This window comes from Grampus griseus, assembly GCF_964374135.1.
Source record: "Grampus griseus genome assembly, chromosome: 9".
Classification (NCBI taxonomy): Eukaryota; Metazoa; Chordata; class Mammalia; order Artiodactyla; family Delphinidae; genus Grampus; species Grampus griseus.
The window spans coordinates 73250236-73262763 of NC_139003.1; the positions used below are offsets into that span (position 1 = coordinate 73250236).

The 12528-nt window shown below is 36.9% G+C and overlaps 1 long non-coding RNA gene across 1 annotated transcript in view; it reads left to right on the forward strand.

The window, feature by feature from the left end:
• Positions 1-12528, forward strand: part of LOC309827251 — a 153852-nt gene that overhangs the window by 62965 nt on the left and 78359 nt on the right. The gene's annotated exons all lie outside the window — the stretch shown is intronic.

Sequence of the window (12528 nt, forward strand, 5' to 3'; positions counted from 1 at the left end):
TAAAGACCAGATAGTAAATATTTTAGGCTTTGTGGGCCAGACAGACCCTGTCACAGTCACTCAACAATGCCAGTGCAGCACAAAAGCAGACACAGACAATACACAAATGAATGAGAGCATGGCTGTGGCCCAGTTAATTTTTATTTACAAAAACAGGCAGCCAGCTGGATTTGGCTATAGTCTGTCAACTCCTGCCTTACCCCAAACCCCAGAGATTTGTAATAAAAAAATGGGGTACATGTCCAATTTTTTTCTATTTTCTACTTTAAAACTTAAAGGATGCTTAAGAATTTTTCAGAATAATGGATCAAGGGAGGAACAGTACACTCAAGACAGATCGAAAGTCACGTGCAAAGTTATAGCCATAAAAAAAATTTAAACAAAGAAAAAAGCAAAAGGGAATTCCTGGGCAGTCCAGTGGTTAGGACTCCGTGTTTCCACTCTAGTAGGCACAGGTTTGATCCCTGGTTGGGGAACTAAGATCCCACAAGCTGCACGCTGTGGCCAAAAAAGAAAGAAGGAAAAAAAAGGGGAAAAAAACCCTCACAAAAACTAACTAACCAAACAATTCACAGAGTATTCAGAGAACAGAACTAATCATAGTTAATATTGCTAGACCTGGCATTTCACAAGCTAAATCACACAGCTCCTATGTAATAATAAAATGAATGACAATTTACTGGAGGGGGAAAAGGATGAAAAGAGATGACTAGAGATATCTCAATTTTAACTGTCACCTTCACTGTGCTTTTTGAGTCTAAGTTACCCATGGCAGGAAGAAGTGTTCATTGTTCCAGTTACAGTCATTTCTCAGCGTTCAGATGTGAATAAACTGATCGTAAAGACTTTAACATCCTCATTTCCCTTTGGCTACAAGGACATTTCTAAAGATCTTCTCTGATTCTGCCATAGGCTTTATTTTTTAATTTTTTAACATCTTTATTGGAGTATAATTGCTTTACAATGGTGTGTTAGTTTCTGCTTTATAACAAAGTGAATCAGCTCTACTATACATATATACCCATATAGGCTTTTAACTCCATCATATTTATTCCTGAATCTTAACATCTGTTAGCTTCTCTGACACATGGTTTTTTTCTGTTTGTTTGTTTTACACTTGAGATGATCTGGAACCTTCTGAGCGACTCCTGTTGCCCTGCATATCTGCTAAAACTTTCTTTCCAACCACCCCTAAATTTCTCTTCTGCTACCAGTATGGCAGATTACATAAACAAAGCCAAGTAATGATATACACCCCTTAAGAAGAAAATCTCTCAGTAGGAAAATGAAACCAAAAAGCTGAGGACCTTTTAGAACTGCTCTTATGTCTATGGGCAAAGGTGTGTCTTATCTCTTGATAAGAATTTATCTTAAGAATTTATCTTTATGTGATCTTAGCAATTCAGGCATCAGAAACATAGATTTGAGTTCTTACTTTGTAGTTGAACAAATCACTACAGTTCTCTGTACCGCATCTGTAAAATGGATATTTAACTACTTCGTGGGGTTGTGGTATCAAAAAACAACTTGGGTGAAAGCTTGGACTGATATCCAGCAGGTCATAGGTGCTTAATCACTAATAAGCTCTTTCATCTCCCTTAATTAATATGTAGTCTATTTGCAATGTTGAAATATGGCTTCACATACCAAAACATGGAATACCAGTTTTTATCCACAAGCATAGAATTATTTGATGTGAAAGTAGTTTGGGTTTTTAAAAGTTAAAATAACATTTAAATCATCTTGAGAAAGAAAGAAGAAAGGGGTAGGGGAATGAAGGAGAAATTAAAACAACATTTGTACCCTAGCTTCTTTTGATTTTCATCTTAAGCCTTAACGTGCTCATAATTTTTAGTAATATATTATTTATTCCTCGCCCAACTTTGCCCTTGTTCTTGTTTGTCTCTCTTTCATTCTGCCTTTAACTCACGTTACTTGTATTTTATGTTCATCTGTAAGCTCCTGAAAGTCCTTTCTGGAACACAGTGGGGTATAAATAAAATAAGATATTATGTGTTGGAGAGATGGCAACGTCAGAAGGAGAGCCCATGGAAAGCAATAATTCTCAACAAAGCCTAAAACAGTCTAGTCCCAGCCCTTAATCTTGGGCCTACTAGGCAACAAAACCAAGAGTCTGACTTTTCTTGAACCTGTTTTACTAATTAAAAAAGTTAAAATAGCTGACATTTATCAAGTTCTTAGTATGTGCTGAATATTAGTCTAAGAACTTTTACCTGTTTATATGTTTAATTTTCCCCATAGTTCTAAGAGGCAGGTACTATTTATTATCCAGTGTAGAACTGAGGAAATTGGTGGCAAAGAAATTGAGTTTTTTAAGGTCACATACCTGCTAAATGGCAGTGACTTAGAGAGGATCTATAAAGGACTTAGAAAGGACTTAGAAATCCTTTTACAGTTCCTTTCTTTATTTGGTTTTAGTCTCACAGAGATTTATAAACTGTATAAAAGACCATTCTCTTATAAATCAATTTACTGCCCTTAAAGTTGTTATTTCTTGGTCCTTTCTTCAATATATTTTCAAAAATTTCAATACAAGTATTTCATGGCTAGGAAAGAGAAAGAGGAGTGAAAATAGCCTACCCTTTTAAATGGTCAAATCAATTTAACAAGATATCCACAGAGACGTCACTATTTCAGACATGTGCCAGGTCCTGAGGCTGCACCATTGGGTTATTTGGCTTCATGGTGACTGGTCCAGTGGGGAATCCACATGTGAAACGTGAAGTGATAATATTGTGTGAGAGAGAGGATGATGGTAACACATGGTGCTCTGAGAGCATGGCTGTGGGTACCGTTCCCAGATGGGTCACTTAGGGAAGCTTCCTGCAGAAAAATTTCTCAGTTGAGGTCTTTTGAGAGCTGAGGTGAAAGGAGAAGTGGTGGTGTTCAGGGTGTGGTGTATCAGTCAGCTCGAGCTGCTGAATGAGTGGCTCAAGCAACAGAAATTGGTTTCTCACAGTTCTGGAGGCTGGGAAGCCCAAGATCAAGGTGCCAACCAATTTAGTTTCAAGTGAGGGCTTTCTTCCTGGTTTGCAGATGGCTGCCTTCTTACTGTGTCCTCATGGGGGGTGTGGGAGTGCAGGTGAAGAGAGAGAAAGAGAAAGGGGGGCGGGGAGCATTCTGCTGTCTCTTCTTATAAGGACCCTACTGCTATCAGATAAGAGTCCCACTCTTATGACTTCATTTAACCTTAATTACCTCCTAAAAGCCCTATCTCCACATACAGTCACATTGGAGGTTGAGGCTTCCATATGACTTTGTGGGGGGCAGGGCCAGGCGAGGAGGCAGACACAAACATTCAGTCCATAACATACAAGTAGGGAGAGAAAGGAAGATAGGGTTTGAGTATGGAGAGTGTTTCAGGAAGGCAGATGTAGAACTGAGACCTGGTTGCTTTCAAGGATCTGAATATAATTTAATAATCCGGGTGTCTGAATACTAGAGATGGGGATGGTACCAAGGTAAGCTGGTGCCCTTTATTCAATGAGCAATAGCAATGAGAAACCACTGAAAGACTTTCACCCCAGAAGAAATATGATGGGACTGAATTCTTGAGAGACCCTTGCTGCAGGAACAAGAATAGATCGAGGAGGGGCAAGGTAGAAGGCAGACGATAGAGGAGCTTGTAGTTTTAGGGTAGTGACAGTGAGGACAGAAAGATGTGAACAGGCTAAAGAGAGATGTTCAGGGAGTCAAAAATGGCAGGATTTAGAGGTAAACGAAACACTGTGGAAGAGGGAGGGAGAGGTGCCAAAGCTGGCGCCCAAGTTGTTGGCTTGGGCTTCCCCAGCACTGAGCCCTGGAGGACACAGAAGCTGCAAGCAGAGCCCAACAGAGAATTGTCACCGTGTCCTGGGCAGGGCAGTGAGAAAACTCTCCCCTAGTTGCTAACTGCCCCAAGTAGAGCTGGGGTCTCTGACCGCCAGAGCTTTCTGTCACTGAGCCTGCCTTTTATAGCCACCTCTAAGCCTTAAAGTTTAAAGGTCAGTAACACCTCATTGGTGTTTGTTTATCAGCTTTTACCAATTTCCACATAGGCTTGTGTTCTGAGTTTTTCCTTTTATCTTTGGTTTATTTTCTCAAGGTACATGAGGACTCTAGAGCTATGAGAAACAGACCTCTGTGACGGTGTCAGTGTATATTGATTGGCTGAGCAATCTTGAAGCCAAGAGATCTTAGATTTCTTTGCTGAAATATATCTAGATGAAGAAAGAGCAGTTAAACATTGTACTAACACTAATAATGGTTAATGTTTTGAGCGTTATCACATGCCAAATACTGGGCTAAGACATATGAATATATAGAACATTGAATCCTGACAACCACCCTCTGAGGTTGGTACTAGTATTATTTTTCCTTATAGGTAAAGACACTGAGGTTTTGGGTTTAAATGCCTTGCTGGTAAATCACCTAGCCCAGAGGTCAAACAGATAGATTGGCTCGTGATACTCCTTTCCTGAGTTTTGTACTATTTTGCCTTTTCAGTTTTCTCCATGATGGTTTAACAATAGAGATGCAATTTTAAACATTTTGTCTATTAAATTGTTAGCATTTGCACTGTGATTTAAAATAACTTTCTTATTATTATAATAAGGAGGCTTATTGCAAGATCCAACTTGATAAATATAAAGAAAATAAAAATAATCCATAATCCTACAACCTGGTGATAACCATTATTATAATTTTGATGTATTTCATGCCAGTATTTTTCAGTACATATTTTTAATAGTTGAGATCAGTGCTTATACATTTTAATCATGCTTTTTCCATTTAAATTATAAATATAACACTGTCTCCATGCTATTAAACATGATTTACAAATGTTATTTTCAATGGCTGCAAAATATTTCATCATATGGGCGTATTATAATTGATGTAACCATTCAAGCATTTTTGAACATTTAGTTTCTTCCCATTTGTCACTACTATAAATAATACATTTTGGTATTTCAAGTTATTTCCTTTAAAAATATCACCAAAAATGTAATTATTGCTTTAAAAAGTGTGAGCATGTTTTCAAGGCTCTTACTACTTTCAAAAAACAATGAAACAATAGACACTCCTATCAGCAGGAAATGAGAACCTAGCGTCATCACATTCTTACCGGCACTGTTAATTATCACTTTTACATCTTTATTAATAATTTAAATCTTTTTAATAATTTTAATTTCTGTTTATTTGGCTACAAACAACGTTGAACATTGTTATACACCTTGGGGTTGTTTATATCTTAAAATTTTTTTCCTTTTCTTGTCCCTTATCCATTCACCTATTAATTAATTTAACAAACATTTCTTGAGCAATTATTACATACCAGGGCCTATGTGAAACTATAAAGTATAGCAGTAAACAAGATAGGAATGCCTTTGCTAACAGTCTAAGGAAAGGGCATGAAGTAAATGGGTTAAAAAATTAGAAAAACATGATGGTAAAGGGCTGTGCATTCTACTTATTTAAAAGGGGTAATATGATGAAGCAATAGAGCCAAGTTTCTAAAGTTTCTGGTATCAGGACAACTTTACAGTCTTTAAAAAATTATTGAGGACCTCAAAGTGGGTTATATCTATCAATAGTTACTGTATTAGAAATAAAAACTTAAAAAATTGTAAAACACAAGAACTCTTAAGGACGCATTCCATTAGTAGCCATCAGAGAGATATAATCACCCATCATGTAGCTTCTGGAAAACGCCACTGTACACTCATAAGGGAATGAGAATGAAAAGACAAAGAATGACTTAGTATTATTATGAAAACAGTTTTGACCTCATAGGCCCCTTGCAAGATCTGGAGGACGCTTGTAATCCCCTGACCATACTTTGAGAACCACTCTGATGGAAAATAACCTGGTGCTTTGAATTGGGTGGTTATAGGAGCTCTCTCTGAGGATATGAGATTTAACTGAGGATCCAGGAGATGAGAAAGAACATAGTGTGAATGTCAAAGGAAGAGCATTCAGTTTGTGAAAATTCATTAACACGTATATATATGTATATATCGTCATCCCTCAATAATGAATAATTTTTTTTTAATTATGTGGAAAGTAAAGAAATCAAACCCAGTTGAAACTTCAGTTTTGTTTTTCTAATGCTGCAACTGAAAATTTCAAAGTTAGTATTCCCGTAAGCAGAATCTCCATTTTGGCAAGAAGAGACAAATGGAAATTAGTTAAAAACAATAATATAAAAAAATTTAGGTTCTGAGTCCAGTTGATTTTGAAATAAAGAAAGAGAAAAAAATATGATAGATTGCAACCAATGGAACTTGTTTCCACAGCGTATCTTAAATTTCATCTTTTTCCTCTCCTGTTTGTTTCCCCTCACTTCCCTCAGAAAGTCCTAATTTTGGCTGTCAGCCAAAAGAAAAAAAATGCTGCACAGCTTTAGCAAATCAAATACTTTTTATTGGAGACAGTCTCTGGGGAGAATAGAGCTAAGTAAAAGATTAGATGAAATTTAATTTTTAATCCAGAAATATATCCTTAAGAGGAGTCCTTTAAATAGCAGACACCATTTTTTTTTATTATGAATGCGGGTGTCACCTCCAGGAAGAGCTTTGTAATTCCTTTAGCAAGATAAAGCCTCCTTCTTCACACCTGACCCACAGGGCATTTGCTGAGTTAAAAGAGTTGAGAAAGATACACGTTTTTATATCCTGTAGGGCCAGAGGGGCTACAGAGAGGAAAGAAGAGCACAAATTATCTGGCTTTTCTTTCTTTTTAATTTTGATTAAAACAGTTTAATATGTAGATAGTAGTAGAGAATTTCTTTCCAGACATATTGGTGTACCTTCACTGAGTGGTTAAGAGCCTCTAAAACAAGAAGGAAAGATGACCAATTCTAAGGTTGAAAAGGCCAGTATTATAAAACAGGTTTATGGTTTGTTTATTTAGGTAAGAATTAGAAATGCATCTAAAACAGAATAAAGTTTATCAAATTCTTTAGTTGCAGTAGGGAGAATAAATACTTTCATGATTAGAATCAATAATATGGTAATGAACCAAACTGAACATTCTCTACATGAAGATAGACTTGCAGTTAAAAGAATGTACCATTGTCTTGGTCTGCTTGTACAATGACAATTCGTAGTAATGTAGGGATAAGTGAAGAGTCAAGTGCTGTATCAAGGTACAAAATGATTCTCCACATCTCTTTTCAAATGCCTTTCTGGCTTGTTGTGTGGCAGGCTAGAAGCAGCAGACCTACCAGGACTCAGTCTTGCCCTCTGTTCCTTGGGTCTCTGTGAATCTTAGAGAATGTGCTTTTGCTCATAGCATATCAAAGAGAAGGATCAAGCCCTTGGTATCACTGTGAAATATAATTTGCAGACGGCTTGTTATGTTATACGCGACAGTGTGAAGTTCAACAACTTGAGCCTTCTATGAGGAACGCTCTCAATGAGATTCCAAGCCCTCACTCACGCACAGATGTTTTCAGCTGTTAGAGATTTATTTTGCTTATCCTTTCTATTTGTCAACCATCTGGGAATAGACTCTCAGTCATTAGGATTCTAATACAAATAGCATGGCTAAAATTAGAGCTCCTGAACGTGTGCCTTTCTATGACTCCAGAAAATAAAATGAATCTGGGAGTATTAGGAGGGAGGATAGAGACCTCCTTACTGATTAAATAGTCTCCACCTAATCATTTATGGTCTCTGCTTCTAGAAACTAGAATAGTTTGGTCACTTATTTATTCCTCCTCTAATTCTGCCACTTAGCTGGAAATCCAAGTCACTATTAATTTGTCTTATTTTAGAAACATATAATCTGGCTAATTTGTTCCTTAAGAATTAAATCCCAAGTCAAACATCTCCCTTTAAGCCTAGGTCCACGTTATGTTCAAATATCAAGATAAGTTGGGGGTGGGGAAGGAAATCTATGAGATACCTGGATGATTTATCTCAGAGGGCACAATGTCTAAGCAGGTGGAAACACTGCATGAATCAGAAGCACTAATCTGTGTGCTAATAGACCATTTATTTGCATTCCATTTTCCTTGGGAAAAAAAGTCCTGTGTCAGTCTTTCTAAATGTGAGTGCAATATGCATATCTGTTGATATTTAAAGAAAAGAGCTGCACATGTACAGGTACTCATAACCCTAAGCTGCATAATTTGTTTCTGTTTCAAAATAGAAAGCTATCAGCTAAAAGACTCACATGAGGTATTTCCAAACACCTATTTGATAAAGTGATTAACACCCTACAGATATCTATTCAAGGCTTTTAATAAACTGATGGATTTTGCTAAACATTAACTGACAGGAGGAATACCAAAGTTCAAACTGTATAAAATTCAGAGTTGCATTATTTCAAGGGAATAAGTGGGCAAGCCTGCCCCTATAGCCGGTCCAGAGTTGTAGGGGTCCAACTGCATGAATCAACACTGTTCTGGTCTCAGCTATAATTTTGTGCCATTAACCTGGTGGCAATTGTCTAATCTGGCTTAAATATCAATGAGAACATTCTGGCTTCTGTGGCTGCCTGGGACTTCCAGGATTCAAGCATCATTCCAAGAATCTCCCCATTGGATGGTGCCCGATTCATTTGTATGATTCAGGAGACTGGGGAGAAAAAACAATATTCGAGTACAAGGGTCTCCTTCTTCCTGCCATTTCCCAGGATTGAGTTGCCTGCTTTATCCAAGAATGCAAGCTGGGCAGGGAATGAAATTGTCACCAATTGCATAATATCCTAAATTGCGTAGTCACAGAATTTTACTCTATTATTATTACGGATATTGTTTTACCAGCTTTTAAAGTCTTTGGGCATCAAACTTGTACTCAAAAGTATATTCGCACCTTCATGTTGATTTTTTTGTAGGCCAAGAACCACTAAATACCCAGTTTTAGAAAAATAGCTAAAGTGTTTGTTTCCGTGGGTTACTTCAACCCTATAAGGTAGGTAGACGAGTTATTCCTATTTTAAAGGTTAGAAAACGGAGGCACAGAGAGGTAACTAAATTGATAAGATCACTGTATTAGTTTCCTAGGGCTGCTGCACCAAAGTACCACAAGCTTAGTGGCTTAAGACAACAGAAATGTATTGTCTCACAGTTCTGGAGGCTGAAAGTCGGAAATCAAGGTGTCAGGAGGGCCATGCTTCATGTGAAACCCGTAAGAGAATTCTTCCTTGTCACTTCCTAGCTCCCAGCGTTCCTTGGTTTGTAGATGCATCACTCCAGTCCTTCTTTCAACCCAACATTATCACATAGCCTTCTCCCTGTGTGTCTCTGTGTCTTCACATGGCTGTCTTCTTACAGGAACAATAGTCATATTGGATTAGGAGCCCAGCCTACTCCACTATGACCTCATCTTAGCTAACTATATCTGCAATGACCAAATTTCCAAATTAGGTCATATTTTGTGGAACTGAGGTTTAGGACTGCAACATATCTTTGGGCAGGGAAGCGGGGGGAGGATGCAATTCAATCCATACCAGTCACATAACTAGAAAGTAGTATAGCAAGGATTAGAATGCCTCCACTCAGCAATAATGCTGCCTAAAATTTGGGGATATGGTGGGGTTTAGGTATGGCAGGATGTTAAATCATAGCACATGCAATATCTAAAAGATTTTGGATGGCGCTTTTCTCAATTGAAAGACAACTTTTGAACACCCATCCCCTGCCTTAACCTCCTCTGGAAGTAAATACTTTATTGTTGGTTCAGTACTTTAGGTCAGTTTCGTAACATTCTAGTGTATTCCTTTTTATACCTTTGAGAATAAGAAGGGACAATAACGTGAAAATTACATAAGAGAAATGAAAAAGCCATACAAATTAGCACATATAATAATGATCCTCCAAACATTTACTAATGCATAATTCTGTTTTCTTACTTTAATGGTAAAAACTAATCTTTATCTAGCATTTACTGTACGCAAGTATTTTACTAAATTCTCTAGAAGCCTTGGACCATTTGATCATCAAAATAATCTCATGAAGCAGGGAATATTATTGCCATCATTTTGCAGATACAGACTCTGAGAGTTAGAGAAACCAGTTGACTTGCCCAAGATCATAAAACTGATTTCTAGGCAACCTCCAGAGCCCACACTCTTAAACATCTGATCCTTGCCTCTCTATTCTCAAGGTTAAAAAACATTGGTGACAGTGTTAATCAGCATACCCTAAACAGTTTTAAAAAAGAAAAAAGACCCTGTAATCCAATAACTCAGCATTTCATTGGGGCTGAAGTGAAATCTCATTTCATCAAGGTTATAAAGATATTCCTCTCACTCACCATAGCAAAGTTACTCCCAATAGAGAAGAAATTCTATATGCTGTCTTGTGTAAGCTCTGTCCAGTCACAAAAGAGTGATGTATCCTAGGTGTTGGAAGGTTTTCTTTTATACAGACCCTTAAAGGTCTAATAAAATAATTAACAAGAACTTATTATGAACCATATACAGTCATACTACCGGCATGTGTGATATGGAAGGATAGTGAGGTTAGATTTAACTCCCTCCCCAGAACATTGATATAGCTCTTAGTCATGGGTAAGTAATTCAGGTAACATTTTTCCTGGTCTTAGTCGTCTCCCTTTTCTTGTTGAGCTGTCTTTCTCTGTATCATAATGTGGCCTCCTCCCAATACTCTAATTGATGATTTTCTTCTGAATCATTACTAAAATACTAACTGCAACAAGTCTTCATACTCTCCGCAGCTTGTCCACTAAATTCCACTAATGAAATGTATGGACATTCTGCCTTTAATTATAAGCTCATCTCTAACTAGTGATCTTTCTTACCTATTTCCATCATTGCTGCTATTGCAACTGTGTTGATATTATACATTCTCCTTTTGCCCTCTGTGCATTAAAGTGTGCTCCAAAGCACCATTGAAAGAAAAACTCTAATTTGGCCACATATCCACCTTGGCCAAATCCTACTTTTCTAAATGTCTTAGTCTGCAAATTCACACCAGTTTATATGTAATGAAATATATAAATTGTATATAAAAATTTGTATAAAATTATTTCCATTGGTTCTTTGGTCAATATTTGATTAACTCAAATTGAACAGTCCAAAAACCCATTATATAGTAGCCCCATTTATAAACTTAATTAATTTAATTAGTTAAATATTTTCAACTCTATTGAACATTTTAAGTACAGTAAATATATGACAAGACAAACTTAAAACTTAAGCAAATCTTCCTCTTCTAAATATAAGATAAATTTACAAATAAAAATTTCAGGTTGTCTTGAACATTCTGATACTATTTATATGCTTAATAAAATTCTCTTATATCTTTTTGTTTCAAGTGGATAAGACTTTTCGAACATCTTCAAATTAGAACTACCCAGATTCTTTTTACTACAATACGAAGATGTCAGACTATATTCCATTATCTATATACTGGTTTATTTATCTTCCCTGTATGGAAATTCATTTAATTAAGGAAACAGATTTGCCATAGAACTTGGAGAAGGTTAGTAATGGTTACTCATCGGTGAGAGATTTAAGACTGAAACATGGGATCAAGGATTAAGTTTAGGATGCTTTTATCTGAGTCACATGAATGCAGTGAACTGTTTTTAAAGGTCATTGTGCCAACAGGAGACTCCAAGTCTATACCATACAGCTGGAATTGAGTTTAATATTCTTTGACTCTTGAATTTTTATACCATTCATAATTCATTCCTCCCTCCCTCCTTCCCTCCCTCCCTCCCTTCCTTCCTTCATAATCTCTTTTAATTTTAGCACCTGATATCTGTTAACAGAATTCTATACTTCCATTCAGTTTGCTGATAATTTTCTACAGTGCTTATTTGGATTATGCAAATTTCTTCCCTGCCTGATTGGAGTCTGTATTCTGATCATGCTATTTTTGTCTAATATAGCTCTTGGCCACAACTCTATATTCATCCTTTTTTATTTTTAACATCTTTATTGAGATATAATTTACATATTGTAAAATTCACACATTTAAAGTGAACAATTCAGTAATTTTTAGTATGTTCACAGAAATGTACAGCCATCACCACAATTTTTGAATGCGTTCATCATCTCAAAAATGAAACCCTGTACCTTTCAACTATCACCACACACCAAATCTCCATACTCCAGCCCCCTCCCATCCCTAAGCAACCACTAATCTACTTTATGTCTCTCTTAGTTTCCCTATTCTGGACTTTCATATGAATGGAGTCATGTAGTGTCTTTTGTGACTGACTTGTTTGGCAAGAATGCAGCATAACCAGCCCGGGGCAGGAAACTTTGCTTACAGAGAGGGCTGGACTTGATTTAGAGTGAAAGGCAAAATATCATTACTTTTTAGCTGAAAGTGGTGTTACGGGATGGGAATGGAGGGGGAAAAGCCCATAGCTCTGCTTGACCAAAATTACATTCCTAGTTGGGGCGAGTGGTTGACTAGTCAGAAAACTTAACAGGGAGGTCCTAGAAATAAGAGAGCCATAGATAACCTGAGATAAGCTCTCCACATATTCCTGGATCTCTAGGATATTGTCAATGTATGGCAAAAAATGCAAGCAAAGGAGGAGTTGA